Source organism: Grus americana, chromosome 1 (genome assembly GCF_028858705.1).
Source record: "Grus americana isolate bGruAme1 chromosome 1, bGruAme1.mat, whole genome shotgun sequence".
Lineage (NCBI taxonomy): Eukaryota > Metazoa > Chordata > Aves > Gruiformes > Gruidae > Grus > Grus americana.
Genome location: NC_072852.1, coordinates 211229549 through 211246719, shown reverse-complemented (window position 1 = coordinate 211246719; position 17171 = coordinate 211229549).

The following is a 17171-nucleotide window of genomic DNA, read 5'->3' as shown; positions in this document are numbered from 1 at the left end:
CACTCTCTTGCTGTGTCTCCAGTGGGACACATTTTGAAGGAAATCACAGAATCACAGACTGGCAGGGGTTGGAAGGGACCTCTGGAGATCACCTAGTCCAACCCCCTGCTAAAGCAGGATCACCCAGAGCAGGTTGCACAGGATTGTGTCCAGGCAGGTTTTGAATATCTCCAGAGAAGGAGACTCCACAACCTCTCTGGGCAGCCTGTTCCAGTGCTCGGTCACCCTCACAGTGAAGAAGTTTTTCCTCATATTGAAATGGAACTTCCTGTGTTCCAGTTTGTGCCCATTGCCCCTTGTCCTGTCACTGGGCACCATTGAAAACAGCCTGGCCCCATCCTCTTGACATCCACCCTTCAGATATTTATAAGCATTGATGAGATCCCCTCTCAATCTTCTCTTCTCCAGGCTAAACAGCCCCAGCTCTCTCAGCCTTTCCTCATGCGAGAGATGCTCCAGTCCCCTCATCATCCTCGTAGCCCTCCGCTGGACTCTCTCCAGCAGTTCCCTGTCTTTCTTGAACTGGGAAGCCCAGAACTGGACACAAAATTCCAGATGTGGCCTCACCAGGGCAGAGTAGAGGGGGAGGAGAACCTCCCTCGACCTGCTGGCCATGCTCTTCTTAATGCACCCCAGGATACCATTGGCCTTCTTGGCAAATGCTGCTGTTGTGCTCAGTGAGGGAAAGGCAAAGCAGCCTGGGAGTGAGGAGAGGAGCTCCACATGGCCTCAGGCTATTATCTCGCTTTTCTGTCTCTCTCCACAACCCCAGCAGAAAGCCATCCTTCCTAGCATCTGAGTGAGCTCTCTAGACCTTTCTTCTTGGCTCTGTACAGCTTTCTCTCCCTGTCCATTCACATCCATGCCTTAGATACTGCACATAAAACACTTTAAGTCACAGGTAACCGAGGCTGCTGGAGCAGAAACGCAGTGCGGGTGCCTAATGCCTGCCTTGTTCAGATGAACTGGAGGATGATCAAAGGTCTCGGGGCTGTGCTTCCCCTCTTAGCACTCTCCAGAGCAGTGAGCATGCTATTCGTGCCTGATGATGCTAGGGCTATCTGGGTGCACCAAGCCCTCTTCCTCACCATTCAGGGTCTGGCTGGATGTGCTCATGGTTTTCAATAAGCTTGCAATCTATAGTGTGACATTCTCGAGGCATTTTATAAAATTAATGCTTAAAGCACACTCTACTTAGTGCTGAAATATTCTTATCTAGGTTGGTGCACAGCAGAGCAACTATTCAAACAGCACTGGTAGAGCTGTTAAGGCCAGAGCACCATAAGTACTTGGTCCTAAGTACCAACGCTACTGTCAAAGCAGTGCAGATAAGCACATTGTACATAGATTGGAATTTGTCTAAGACTCAGAACTGAACAGCTTTGTCTTCCAAAAAGATTTCAGGCTCTTCAGGGAGCATGGGTGGTTTGGTCTTCAAATTTATATCCCATAATATGGGATAATATATGCCATAATATGCAAGGAGATGTTTGCTTGCTGTTTAGTCAAACAAAAGTCACTTTCTTCGATGACGGGGAGGGTCCTGTGGAGCCTGTGTGCTCCCTCCTGACTTCTGCTGCTGCTGCTTAGGGGAGAGATCTCAGCCTGAGGGTCGCTCTGGCATCTCTGCCCGGTTTCATGAAACGGAGCCAGAAGCCAGCAGCGTGAGTAAGCCAGGATCCCATGTGGCTGCGTAACCACTGCTTTCCATGGGAAGATATTTCTCGCATTAGGAAGTCCAGTGAGTGGGAGGGGGTAAATCTATAGCAGTGGTTTGGCTTGGCACTGCGGAAAAGATATGTGACACAAGCTAAACTACTGGCCTCTCTCACCTTTGCTCGGCATGGAAAAACTGTCGCCTCTTTCCAGCTCATAACTGGCAAAGACTGTGCAAATAGTTACCTACTAAAAGGTGCTGTAGTTCTGGGTTCCTCATTGTGATTTGTATTTTAATAGATGTAAAATCTCAAAAACTTTGGCTTTGCCCTGCCTATAAAGGCTGGGCAGAATCCTTCCTCCAACACAGTCCCCCAGAAAATGAGGAGGAAGTTCACTCAGTGAAGTAAAGGGGTGGTAAGTGGAGCTGTGCACATCGTTCCTGGCTCCATCCAGCTTACTGAGATAGCTTGCCAACCTCGCTTGTCGATGATAATGTATTCCATTTTCCTCCCCATGACATGTGAAGTTTAAATTAATCAGAGCAGCAAACACAGACAGAATCTCTATTGACTGATTTTGGCTGGAAGTACATTTTCCGATTTCCAACCAAATTTGTCATGGAGGTTAAGACTGTTTTATGACACAAGCATGTCTCCCTGCTTTTACGAGGATACAGCTGGATTCCACAAAACAGGTGTGAGTCCATGCTCCTAAAGTTTTCGTCTATATTAAAATGACAAAGGGAATAGATATAAAGGAAAGTTTTCTCCCTTTCTGTGTAACAGATGCTATTAGATTTAGCTGAAACCTCAAGTTTCCATTCCACAAGAAATGCCAACACTGTAATGCCAGTTCTATTATGGTCAGAACAAAGAATGCTATTCTGACTTGAGCTTTTTGGAGCATTAGTATAATGTAATATAGAACAAAATATGTTTGGAGAAAACGAGTTGTTGTGAAATAAAAAATTAGTCAAAGGAGTCAGACAAAAATATCATCAAAGTCAGCACTGTTATAGAGGAAGTTTTCTATGTAGATGAAATAGGAAAAATATGCTGAGTATTTTCAGGCACTCATAGATGCTTTAATTACAGTGGCATTATCATATAGGTAGACAAAGATGAAATAAATGTATGGCTCTGTTTCTGGTGAAATCCAAACATTAAGTCAAAATGTCCTTTGGTTTGCTCTTACACCACAGTGTCAACACAGTTTAATGAGAGATACAGCTAACTAAACATATATACATATATCTATATATGTGCTCAATACAATCCAGCAAATAGGTGGATAAAAACTTTCATAGTGACACATTTCTGGGAACAGAGTGAGAAAAGTTCCAGTAAGAAAGTCTCCGTCTGTGACGAGAAGATGACGGAGGAATAAGCTGTCTTTTGGCAGTGAGGATTTACCTACGGGTGACTCTCTCCTCATTAGCACTGCCCACGGCTCCTCCTCGTCTCTGGATGCGACCAGCCGTGTGTCTGTTTCCTCGCCCTGCAGATGCCTCCACCCTTGCCTTGCGTTTGCAGGGGTATAACCGCAGGGCATGGAACCAGCTGAGCTGCCAGGTTTTGAATCACCTGTTCTCACCCGAGGGATATTTTCAGGCTGCCTCACCCAGTGAGGATAATGTAACCCCGAGCCGTGGAGCAAGAGAAGTGCTGACATTTTAGAATGCTGGCACGAACCCCTGCTCGGCCACCGGCTCCTTGTCCTTGAGACACTCATGTTCACCTGTGATTTTGATTTGATTGCTGAATCCTAGCAATCTCTTTTTGCCTCCCAGAGTGCTGGCTGCTCCCTGCACTGCATCCCTACGGACTCTTGTCAGATTGCATCTCTCAGCTGCAGGTAACTTGGTCCCGATTCCCTTACGGCAGCGTTGTGCACTCTTCCTAGTTTGCGTGGGCTCTTTTCTCCATACGAAAGTCTGGATCTATGGTGGGAAGCCCAGAAATGGCAGAAATAAAAGATCATCAGTTACCTACACGTATCTCGTTTAATAATTTACTTGTTGCCATTTGCTTTCTTCTGCTGGAGACAGGAGCAATGCCTTATTCCATTGAGTATTTGAAGTTGACTGCATTCAGCTTTTTTGGAAAAATATCTTTTTTTTCTTTTTTTCTGGACAAAACTACTATCCTCTTGGCCACCGAGGAACCTCTAGGTAAAAAAAGCCTTTGCCAATCTGCAGTCATTTCCAGTTAAGTGCCAAAGGACCTCTTCCTTGGAAAAGACTGGAAAATGACCACAGAATTAAGGTGGCAACTATTTCCCACCCCAGTTTTTTCCTTCAAACTCCAGAAGGCTATTTCTGACAGGGCCGGGCAGGACTGGCATCCAAATAACAAGGAGGCTGTAGGAACTACTCCAAGCAGTGGAACTATGTACTTCCTATCCATTGCGTATAAACCACAATCTAATGAAACAATTAGCTGCTTCTATCACTGGACATTAGTTTTCACCTGCTGTGAATTAATATAATTGAATAGAATAAGTGATTGGTCAGAATAATTTCTGACAGATTTTAAGAAAAAGCTTAAATATAAGCTTTCAAAATTTCACTTTGCATTTCTTTATGTTATGGCTCTGATAGTAGTATCCCTTTAAATACTGGTTTGCAAAGCAACTTTCAAAGTTAATTTTTATTCCAGGTTAGTATTTGCTGTAAGGAGGGAGAATGATTCTGCCTGCAGCTGGCCATGGAAATGATTAAGGGCTTCTGGGCAGCACGGGCAGAAGTTCCCTCTTCTGATGGCTCAGGAGGAAAGGCCAGAGGGAGACATGGACAGCTGAGGAAGACAAAATGTCATCAGGCATTTCAGAGAAAATCCTGTTAAGGGTAAAGTGACTTGAAGACATCAGTGCAGGTTTAACTCCCTCCATTTAGCCTACCCCTCTGTCTTAGGATCCTCGATTCTAGCCCATCCCTTCATGAGAACCACAGCTTTACTTTTTGCTGTGACTGCTCCTTAGCAGGCTTTTGGGCTTCTAATACTTCACAGTAGTAAAATGCCTACTTCTAGTGCAGAAAACATGCCCTGCTTCTACTCTTACCATTGAACCAGTCACAGTTTCTTAGGTTGCCCTGTTTTCCTCTATAAGTGCAATGCTTCCAAGAAGCAATGGAATGTGGTTCTACCAAAGAAAGAAATAAATACTGACTGACATTCCCAGGCACAAGTGATTTCTCAGCAGAGGATGTAAGGAACTTGTCTTCTTGGCAGTGTCTCTGTAATTCCAGTTTTATCACAATTTCAGCAAATGACCAGTAGGGGAAAAGAGTTATCTAGCAGAATGCAGGGGGAATAAACTGTGAAAAGGGAAAATGGACAATGTAGGCTGGCCTCCTGATGAGAGATCTGTGAGGCAGAATAATAATTCTCCATGGCAAATGTCTCGTGGAGAATTGCAGAAAAAATTTAGTTTGTAAGAGACCTTTGGAGATATCTAGCCCCACATCCTGCACGCTGGAGCTGTCCTCTGCACTGAGCGCAGCCTTAGAATCATAGAATCATAGAATTGTTTTGGCTGGAAAAGACCTTTAAGATCATCAAGTCCAACCATTAACCTAACACTGCCAAGGCCACCACTAAACTATGTCCCTGAGCACCACATCTACACGTCTTTGAAACACCTCCAGGGATGGTGACTCAACCACTGCCCTGGGCAGCCTGTTCCCTTGACAACCCTTTCAGTGAAGAAGTTTTTCCTAATATCCAATCTAAACCGCCCCTGGCACAACTTCAGGCCATTTCCTCTTGTCCTATCACTTGTTACTTGGGAGAAGAGACCAACACCCACCTGGCTACAACCTCCTTTCAGGTAGTTGTAGAGAGTGAGAAGGTCTCCCCTCAGCCTCCTTTTCTCCAGGATAAACAACGCCAGTTCCCTCAGCTGCTCCTCATCAGACTTGTGCTCCAGACCCTTCACCAGCTCCGTTGCCCTTCTCTGGACACGCTCCAGCACCTCAATGTCTTTCTTGGAGTGAAGGGCCCAAAACTGAACACAGTACTCGAGGCACGGCCTCACTGGTGCCGATTGGGTACAGGGGGACGATCACTGCCCTGGTCCTGCTGGCCACACTATTTCTGATACAAGCCAGGATGCTGTTGGCCTTCTTGGCCACCTGGGCACACTGCTGGCTCACGTTCAGCCGGCTGTCGACCAACACCCCCAGGTCCTTTTCTGCCAGGCAGCTTCCCAGCCACTCTGCCCCAAGCCTGTAGCATTGCGTGGGGTTGTTGTGACCCAAGTGTCAGTGCCTTCTTGCCATCTTCTCAGTAGTTCCTACAGATTGAGTATGCCAGTATTACAGCTCCACCTGAGTGCATCCATGCACTCCAGCCATGCAAACATCCCACCACATCTCTGTAATTGCAGTGATGGCGTAGCTCCACAGCTGCACAGACCTCCAGTTCCTCCTGTTTCTTTCCCAGATGGTGTATTAGTGTGCAGGAGCTCCCCAGGATGTCCTCTGCCTCCAGGGAGTGTAAAGGCCTCCCCAGTGCCCTGTCTCCTCTGTAATTTCATCTCCATCCACAGAAGAGCCTAGTTTAAAGTCTTCCTCAGTAGATCAGAAAGGACAGCCAGAGGAGCGTTTTGATAGGGCTAGACAACGACACATAGAGCTTTTCCCTTTCGTCAGGCACTGACATCAGGTTCAATGCAGCAGCAACCACAGTCACTGTCAGCTGGCAGTTTGGAGACATGGACTTGTAATCTAAATCCAGTCTTCCAACAGCACCACTTTTTGCCATATTTATCAGTTGTCTCAGCAGAAAGGCCAGAGACCGAGTGAGCGAGGAAGAGCAGAGGGTCCCCTTGCCCCAGCATGGAGATTGCCACGTGGTAAAGGAGCAGGTTGCTGGTGCGTGAGAGGTCCCTCTGATGCTACAGCACACCACCGATCCCTGAGGAAAATCACAGAGGCTGTTACCTAAACTGAGACTCTCTTTTTAATTCCCACACTGGATGGTGTCTGTCAAACTATGGAATTAATTAACCACCGTGAGGAAACAAGCAGCTCCTCAGATAACTTTCCAAAAGAGAACTTTCTGAAAGAGAATCAGTTTAACCTCAAAGGCTGCTGCTTTCCAGCTCTGCATTTCTTTTGCTTTCTGTCCCTCAAACATTTCCCAGAAGAAAAAAAAATTAGCTCTACAAATTTATTTCTATCTCCTCAAGCACATTAGAGACAAATTAAAAGTTCTGTCCTTCACCGAATGCCTCATGGGGTTGTATTATGGGATCTCTGTCAGTCTCCTGAAACTGCTATTAGGAATATAGAATATGAAAGAATTTGAAATTCAAAGGTGAGTTAAGTACTAAGGTTAGGGATGTAGCTGAGAAACCTATTAAATTAAAGTAATATTGCCTACTGGACAGGGCTTCAGGGTATGTTGGCTTTATTCCAGGTTGTGCCAGTAACACGGTGTGCAAACATAGGCAGATAGACTGTTTTTTCTATCTTGATCACAAAATAAGGGGAGAAAGTATCTTCTTTTTTTTTTTTTTCATTTTATTTTCTTCTTTTTTATAATGTATAACACAGTGGAGTTCCAAACTGAGTTAGGACTTGTAGATTCTGGAGAAATACAAATAACGTATGTAGCAATATAATACAATACTGTTCTTAATCAGACAGAGCTCCCATTTATTTCAATGAGAATATTGCCTGCAGGATCAGGTCGTCAGGTCCTAATTAAGGCTCAGTCAGCTGTCAGCTTTCCCTGCCGAGTTCAGTACAGGGGACTCAACTTCATCTCACCCTCCTTCTGCTACTCGCCTACCCTCACAACAGAAACTCCGTATTCACATTCAGAACAAGAGCATTCACGACACACTGATTTAATTCTGACCAGGCCTGGCATTCCCCTGGCTTTGTTAACGTCTGCGCTTGCTTCGGTGCCGTCCTTTATTGTAAGCCTAATAAGTACATAAAGGCTGAGGAATGGGGATCCGGGCAGACTCACAGCAATGAGCTTCGAGGAGCTTGTTTGCCCGGGCAGACAGACTGGGTAAACAATTAGCTCCAGCTCAAACGTTCAAGTCCTGTAGAAGAATTGGATGCTTGGCACTGGCCACTCTCCATGACATTCAAAATTTGGCTTTTCTCCAATCAAATATTTAAACATTTGTGATCGTTTGTCCAGCCCCACAGGCTCAGTTAGGAATTTCTGCTCCATTCTATTTTTGTAAATGGAGATAGGGCGATTATTTACTAAGAACTTTGAAAAAATGTGCTTAGCTTTACAGCGAGGGTAAAAGAGAATTTGTTTGAAAGTCATATAATGGAGCAGGTCAGCAGCTACCAGCATAATACTGTAAGCAATGTACACTGAGACAAAGTAAAACTTGGAGCGTTGCTGTCACAGACCCTTCTGTGTTCGTTGCTGGTAGCAAACAGCTGGCTTTTAATGAAACATAACAGAGAATTTGTTATTTTAAAACTGCCTTTCCATTTATAATCATGCCTATTGCAGTACAATGGAGAATTGTATCCTTATTCCTTCAGGCTGGCAATGCAGGAAATATTTAACAAGTGCTTGTTAAGCTTTTATTTTAAAATACGTTAATGGTGTGTCTTTAAATCAGTACAGTTAGTACACTTTGGGTCACACATACGTGTTGTACCTTTTGTATCAGGACATCATGTTTATTAGAATCCATGCTTTCACAGTCTCAGATTGATACTGTAAAAGATGCACAGTATTATCTAAGTCAATCTCCTGTATATCACAAACTTATGTTTCACCCTCTCTCACTTTATCCAACGCATCTCTTCAGTTAGAGTAAGGAACTGGAGGAAGTTCTCAGGAAATTAACCTGCTGTATGGCACAGCTCTGCCAACCCAGCTTCAACACAGTAAATAAATAAATAAAACCTGGCAAACAATGTATGAAAAATTGCAGGAAAGTATTTTTTGTAAGTCAGTCATTTGAAGAAAATGAGAAAAAAAGGTTGCTTGTTTTCATTGTTTTTCACTTGTCTTTAAGAACACCATCGAGCCGCTCCTGCACATAGCCGCTAAACTTGCTATTAGTTGTTTTCTTCAGCCATAGACGCACAAGGCCTTTAGAACAGAACAGAGGCTATGGGGTGGATCACTGTGGATGTCTCAACCTGCAGGGCTGTACAAAATCCCATCAAGAACTCGCAACCTATTCAAAGGCAGCAGATGCTCCTTGATGGACATTCTGCAAGAGAGGGGCTTTATTGGACTTCAGAGGTGAATCTAAGGCTCAGCTTTGGACTTGGGCTGCTTTGAGCTGCAGATTGGACTAGAAGACCCCCAGAGGCAACCTAAATTATTCTATGGTTCTCTAAACAGATTTAATGACTGCTGATGGTATAAATGAATACTAATGACAGGTCATCCCATGTACTACTGAGAGCAGAGATCGGAGCAGGAAGCTGCTAAGAAGAATGTTCAAGTGATGTAGAAGAACTGGTAAATGCTAGGCAGCAGCTAGGTAAGAGTTCAAATTAAAGCTTTGTGAAAAGTTGGCCCACTTTTCCTAGGGAAATGGGAAAGTTTAGATGGCCTCCAAATCAAGAGAAAGGCATACAGACTTCTCTGGGACCAGGCTGTGGCATTAAGCTGATAGCAAAAGAGCAGAGTGAAAAGGTAGAACAAAACCACACTCACTAGCACAAATTTAAAATGTCGTGAAAGAAACCAGCACCGCAACCAAGAGACTTGCAAAGAAGAAAATATCTAATTTTCTTTAAGCTAATAGTCTGGAAAATAAGCAAGAGGAATTTGCCTGCTCATAAACATAAATTTGACCTAACTAATATTACTGAATTTAGTGGCAGGATTTCTGTGATCAGACAGTTTAAATCACTTGTTATAACTAAGCCAGCAAGTAGTGATCTCAAAATAGCAGAAATTTTATGTCAAAAATAGCATCGTCTCTGTCACTGATAAGGGAAGCCATTGATCTCAAATGTTTTTGAACCACAGGATAAATATCTACTTAAAACATCTCTCTGCAATATATAGAGAAAGTGACTTAGTCTGAATGACGTATTCTAGATTTCCCACAGTGACAGTGGAACTTTCTAAAAATTACATACAACAGTTTCCTATACTGAAAATCAACATGGAAAATATATATTAGCCTTGCCAGCTAACAGAGGTATCATTCCAGGAGCTAAATATTATTGCTTACGGCTGTTACTAAAATTAGACATTTCAAAATCAGGAGTTTTCAAAAGCTTGTCAAGAAGCTCTCTTGACAATTACTGTAGATTTTCAATTAGTCCTAAGGCAGAAGGAAAACTGTAAAGGTTTGGAAGAAAGTGAAGGTGATATGAGTATTTGAATAGGATATATGGAATTACCCAGATAACTGTGGGCTTTTCTACTTGATTCTAATCTCATGTCACATAATCAGATTGATTATATTTTTCACAGAGGATTAAAGTAATATAATTAAGATTTATGGAAACAGATTTTGTCGAAGAATAATACTGCAAGTTTTAGAATAACAGTAATTGTACTGATACAGTATACTTAGACTTTTAAGGTCTTCAACCATAGCATATCTTGATAAACAGCTGAAGTATAAATGGAAATAACTAGACAATGATGAACAAAGGCTGTAAAGTATACCTACACTGTGATCATTTTTAGCTCAAGACTGACTGTTCTTTAAAATCTCTTTCTAGCTCAAACAAGACTAGTGACCGGGGGCAGAGAAGCCCACTGGGTAATGCAGGCTGTCAGGCCGGATCACAGTGTTTCCTTCCAGCTACAAAACCCGCTTTGTGTGGGTCAAGTGAAGGCAGACCAAAGTGTTTTGCAGCACCTAAGGTACAGCGAAAGCTGGTACTTCTGGCTGGGGCCCAGGTCCACTACTCCACTCAGTAGATATATGGGATCCTCCTACTAATGGACAAGGATGAGGGCAGTGTCAGGACCCTTACTTCTCTGGAGTGTGGCTGAACTACCCTTCAGGGAGTATCCGTGTGGATGTCTGGGTTGGGTGCACTGCTCACTCCTTTCCTGTCCCAGAAGTTCTCTGCTGAGGTGGCCATGGAACAATACCATGGAGTTATATGGGATGCCTTGCAGACTTACTGTCTTAGGCTGTTGCTAAATGTAGGCAGATACCTACACCCTGCTTATCTTAGTTTGTATTTTCGATGAGGATGAAAAAGTTATGTTAAATTCTAAATTATATTTACAGGTTTGATACATCACTCAGCTCCTGGTGTGGACTTGGTCCTAGCCTCAGGTCTGTAGTATCTGTATCTTTATCTGATTTGGCTTGTGTGAGGCTGTATACATGTCATTAAAAATTTATTTTTTTCCACTTAAATCTCTCTCCTTGGTACAGAAGGGAACCCAGCTTAACTGAAAGAGCGTAGACCGAGTGCATAGATTTGACATTTCAGAAATAGGCTTTTTTTGCTGAGTACATTTGAGAGAGGAAATACTTACAGACCACCAGTAAGTACCTGGTACATAGTATGGAGCAGCACATGGCTATTTTAGACATTCATCTTTGAGTTTTGAAATGCACTCAAAGGCACACTGTGTCGGAAATAAGCTACAAGAAATCCAGACTTGCTATAAATATTCCTTAAGGGATATGTCTCTGCAAGACATATCATCAAATGCTTTTCTTATCTTCTAGGCTTTGAACTGTAGATTGTAGTAATTAGTGCTGGGAAAGCACTAGAAAGACCTATTGGATTACCTAAACTGCTACATGATATTCAGCATTGTTCCCTTTCTTAATGTTTTGCCTCACACAGTTTATATATCCCTGGGGAGTGGGGGTGGGGGAAATCCCCTGGGATACTATTTCACAACCAGTTCACACAGTCAGAAATTTTTCTGGTGACATTTAGCCCAAATATGTCTTTTCTTATCTCATTGCATTATACTCTAGTCATTATACTTTTTAGTGCTATATGAAATAATTCCTCCTTAGGGTCCTATATACTCTACACTGCAAGTGTAGACTGTTAGATTCATCCTATGATAAACTATACAAGTGTTCTTCATTTACCTTTAATCATTTTTTTTTTCTTTATCACCTCCAATTTGTCTATGTCTCACATGGAACTAGGTAGCCAGAACTAAATACAGTACTGCAGCTGCAGTCACAGCTGAGAAGCATAAAATCACAATTATTACCTTGGAAATGAAAGATGTCATCTGCCACAAGGGAAGGAAAAGGATCATAGGTTAGTGAAACAGGTTGCCTATTTAGGAGAAAAATCATCACTGTTTTCATAGCTGGATACACTAGATTTGGAAAACAAGCCAAGCTCATCTTGACAAGACGTGAACAAGAGCTGCCCAAGAGCAATTCTCTGATGAGGCGCACTTAACTCTGAATGGTGTGTTGCCATCTAACTTTAAAAGCCAAATGTCTTCTCCACATGAGCTGTCTAGGCAGCCTCTACTGACGCCCAAGAGAAAATAATTCCAGACTGCAGTTCATTCCATAATAACTGCAGCATCTAACATGGGTGGGATGGATTGCCCTGTGGAGATGCCTCCTCTCCTCTGACTGAAAGATGGCCTTCCTTCGGCTACTGGCATAATTTTTAGGTGGCTAAAATTAGCTGAGGTTAATGTTGTTTACTTGTTCCCAAGCTAATCATAACTGACCTCTCCTGGTTCCAATACGACTGCTCTTCACATTACAGACCAGAGGCCCCTATCAGATGGTCCCTGTGATGGCTGAACAGCCCTCCTGTGCACCCTGAGCCCCTGTGTCCATTCCCTTGGGAGCACTGATTCACAGGCGTTATGTGGACTCATAGAAATTCTACCAGCAAAGCTTATTTGACCAAGAAATTAAGGCAGAACTGCTCATTAAAATAGTCCCAATCCTTGCCTGATTCTCCTTTTTCTTTGTCTCCCCAAGCTGAGGAGATGCTTTAGGTGTCCCCTCAGGGCCTACATCCATTGCAGGATGATCTTGCCAGGAACACCACCTTCAACCCTTCCTCTCCCTGAGGGAAGTTGTAACTGCATAGGCTCTGTCTGCACTGCCAAACGGACCATAGCTAGAACAGAGTCTGAAATATGATGTGGTCCCTCACTTACACATCATGCCGCTAACTTTAGGGTGCCTTCATGCCGGGTGCAGCATGACCAGGCATCAAACGAAGTCTGACCTCAAGCGTCTTATTAGAAATCCTACCAATTCTTGCTGTACAACAGGACCAGGAAAGGCCCTTCCCAGCTTTAGCCAAGCAACATCATTGCAAAGGTTGACAGGCAGGTGATGAAAGTTCTGACCGAACACTGTGCCCAGCTCATCTGCTCTGCAGGCATGGGCTCCCACTGTGGGGAGAACCTTCTCCTTTGCACTGCGCATTGAACAAGGGCTTCTCTTTAAACAAGCTGGGCACGAGGTGAGTATGATCTCCAACGGGAGCTGAAAAGCAGTCTATTAATACCCTCGATGACCTTCTAACTATACAGTAACTTCATGGTCACATACAGCACTTACAAAATGTTATAGCTCACTATTCTTAGATGAGTACACGGTGGATTCAAAACCGCCAGACGGAGCAGTGAAACCTACAGCAGAATCTAAACCCAGCAGACAGACACAGGCGAGCATGAAAACAAAAACAGTAGTGATGAATGTGATCCAGTTTTGCATAACACTGAAGATTCCCTTTTTCAGGAAATTCCTGAAGTTCTCAAGGAGTGCAGTTGCAGTGGCTGTTTTATTTTTAAGGTGTGATTTTGAGGTTATGTCACTGTATTGATATGTTGTTTATCAAAATGGTGAAGATGCAGTGTCTTACAAGAATCTCAGTCTTGGAGCAAATCCAGATGTCTGCTTTATTTCAACAAGGTTTCACTATCATGAAATCATGGGGGCACTGTTAGTTTAAATATCACTTGTCAGAAATGTTTTCAGTAATATGAATAGCAATAATTCCCAAGATCTGTATAGTTAAGAGCATATGTAATATATATAGCTGTGAATTTTGAACCAAGCTGAATTTAAAAAAATCTTCCTCATTTTCTTTTTTCTATGCATCTCATAGTTTGATCAAAACTTTCTACATAATATACTCTATTTCAGGCAGATATTTAGAGAATCCCATGTCCTGTCTGACAGGTATACATAAACCAAATAAGCCTTTCAATTGAGAATTCTGGAGGGAAAAAACCCTACAAAATTATTCCTAAATGTACTGTATTTTCAGTCCAATGTTACCTCTTGTGTTTCCCGTATAGCAGTAGATTACTTTTCCAGTAATTTTAGAAACTTTCTGTAAAGCTTGAGTTGTCTCAGGCAAAGAAAGCTCTTTATTTGCACTGTTATGCCTGCAGGTAGAACTGCGCAGTAGAAACCTTCCCCTGTTAGTATGAATTGCAACTAGTTGCTCAAACATCCCTATTCATCCAGGTGAAGGTGGACACACCGGGTGGGATTCACTTCATGTAACCATAGGCATCTGTAAGTTAGATTTAACCTCTCCTAATAGATAACAGAAGGAAATGAGTGCTCTTAAGGAATGATTGCCTGGCCTATCTTATATCCTATATTGGGATGTAATAAATCGCCCTCTGAGGTAGCCCCTAAAGGCCTGCAAAAGGAACCTAGAGTGGTCATGCCCAACTTTTAGTTGTCTTTACTTGGGCAGAGGAACCCTCTCCAAGGTTAGAGTCCTCCACTCTGCTCCACTGTATCACCCTTGCTGTGTGAGTAAAAGCTGACAGTAAAAGCATCTTGATTCTGGGAACTAGGAATAAGTGTCTCCCCCACCACCCTTGCACTCAGAGTCTTGGAAAACCTGAGAAAAAGAGTTCATTCTCTTTGGGTGATATCATCTTATGGTGCAACATATCGGAGGCAAATGGCTGGCCTTCCCTTTCCCATCATCACAGCACCCAGCCATAGGACAGTCACCACTATATTTATCATCCTGACACTGCACTGAGATAGAACATCTTAAAGGTCTTTTCCAACCAAAACGATTCTATGATTCTATGATTCTATGCTCTCACACTCATTGCACAGACTGGGAACTGAGGCAGCAGAGCCTTCCTCAAGTCCTGCAATGAAGCAAGGGCAGAGATGAGGATAGGACTTACTTCTTCAAAGTCCCACTCTGCATCATCCTTGCCTTCAAAATAGACTGTTTTCAAAGGGACAGTGAGTGTCTTCACTTTTGCTTCTTCCTCCTGCAGTTAGAAAGAGCTTTGGGAAACACAGCATCTGTGAGCAGGGGTCCCTGTCCCGGGGAGGTAAAGGGAGCCTGCTGGATAGCTGCCATTGCAGTGCGGAACTCCAAGGCCTTTGCTGCTGCATTACATCAACGGTGAGCAATGGGAGGACTCGTTCAAGCCAACTGTGGGTTGTCATTCTTCCTTCCAGATTCAGTGGCCTCTGAAATCACTCCATTGTCTGCGGCGGAATCTGGCACAGACCCATAATGCCAGGTTACTTCACTTCCCTGCAGAATAAAAGATTTCTTCAACCATGAAAAATTATCTCCTGACAGTGCCATTTATTAGGGCTCCCACCTGTAGACTGTTTCATTTTCAGCTTACTTGCAAGGTGCTGAAAAGTCAGCATGTGTGTTATCACTTGACAATATAGTACAGCTAATACCTCTTCACCCTTATGTATGTTGTCACTTACTGCTCTTTGCCTCAACAATGGCTCACAGTAACACTCAGATCTTGGGCTTCACTCACTTTTTAAAAAAGCTTGTGCAGCCCAATTTCACGAAAGCTCTTGTTTCTTAAGAATGATACACATAGGGGAAAAAAAAAATCTTAAATTGGTATTTTTTTCCTCTTTTGAATTAGAAAGTTAAAACATTAGATTTTTTCTATAACTGCTGGAGACAACTGGACAGTGGTTCAATTTTTCTTAAAGCAGGCATTAAGATGGGCCAGGCGAACTGTCTTTTCTGAGCTTATGGTTCAATGCATGCCCTAGAAATAATAAAAATCTAGAAGTTTTTATGGCAAGCAAATGTCTTGTAACTAAATTTCAAACTAAACATTCTTCTCCGCTCCTTTTGACATGAAAGAAGTTTTGCCCAACACTGTCTTTAAGGTTTCATTCTCAGGAGGAGTCCTGCAGACACCAAGCCTTGTAGCTCCTATTTATCTGTGTTGTACGTAGAGGCACGTAATGTCTTATAATCTGTATAACTGAAATACTGTGGACTGGTAGCTATGGACCAGCTTCCCATGGTGGCAGGTGCTGTACAAACATAACACAGAAAGAAGATGATCCTTTCCCCTAATCGGAAGTAGAGAGACAGCAGTCAGTCACAGGAACACAGAGATGCACCAGGAAGCCATGAGAAGTGTGGTGGGATGTCTCTAACTATGGACATTTACATAGACTTTTTTTTTTTTGGATGGGGTGCCTTCATCTTGTCCAGCACTGACTTGCAGCTGCTGCTCCAGATGGGGAAGGTCCTGTATTGTATCATGGATGGCCCAGGGCATCCCAAACCCCTGCAGTTAAGTGAGGTGCATCCCACCATATGTATCTTAGCAGTGTCTTGTACCTCTGTCCCCCTGTCTGCTGTAAACACTTCTTTCAGTGTCGTATCTTCTAGGATTGCGTCTATTTGAATTTGTGTCTGAAGATCAAACAGTCCTTCTTCAGTCAGTCAGAATTTAGAATCATAGAATCACAGAATAGTTTGGGTTGGAAGGGACCTCAGAGACCATCTAGTTCCCACCCATGGGCAGGGACACCCTCCACAAAGCCTCATCCAACCTGGCCTTGGACACTTCCAGGGATGGGGCATCCACAACTTCTCTGGGCAACCTGTTCCAGTGCCTCACCACCCTCAAAGGGAAGACTTTTTTCCTTATATCTGATCTGTATCTACCCTCTTTTAGTTTAAACCCATTAATTTATTCAGAGTCACTGTAAATAAAAAAAAAAAAAACTGGGCAAAACATACAAAGAAGGAAGCAATTATGCTAATATTTATTCTTTCTTCCCACTGACACTTGCAAAGAGCAGTGTGATATAGCAAGGCTGATACATTTGAGATAAAGCAGGAAAGGGACATCTAGAGAATCGTTCAGTGGAGGGTTTGCAGTCATCTAGAGCAATCTGTACTTTGTCAGAAGAGTAAAAGTGATCAAGAGGCCTTGTTTGGTGTGGTGAGCTACTACAGTCAGGAAGACCTGTGAGAGGAAAGCCGGGAAGGCCCTGGAGCACACATGGCAGTTGTGACAGAAGAGGCTGTAAGAGCTCACCTGGACCTCTGCTGCAGCCCTGACTCCCACATAACCAAACCTCACAACACTTTCACCACCTACAGGACACAGATAGCTCCTCCATCCATGCAAAACAGCAGAGGTGTACAGGGCAAAGCTTCCTGAGCAGTGGGACTGCATCTCTAATCAGGAGGTGAGTAGACACAGTCTGGATGAGGAAGAGCTCTGTGATTAGTATGGTATTGCTGATAGAGTCTTACTTGTGAGCTGCCTGCGGATACTCCAGGTATTGTCCTCACTGTTGCATGATAGCCCAAG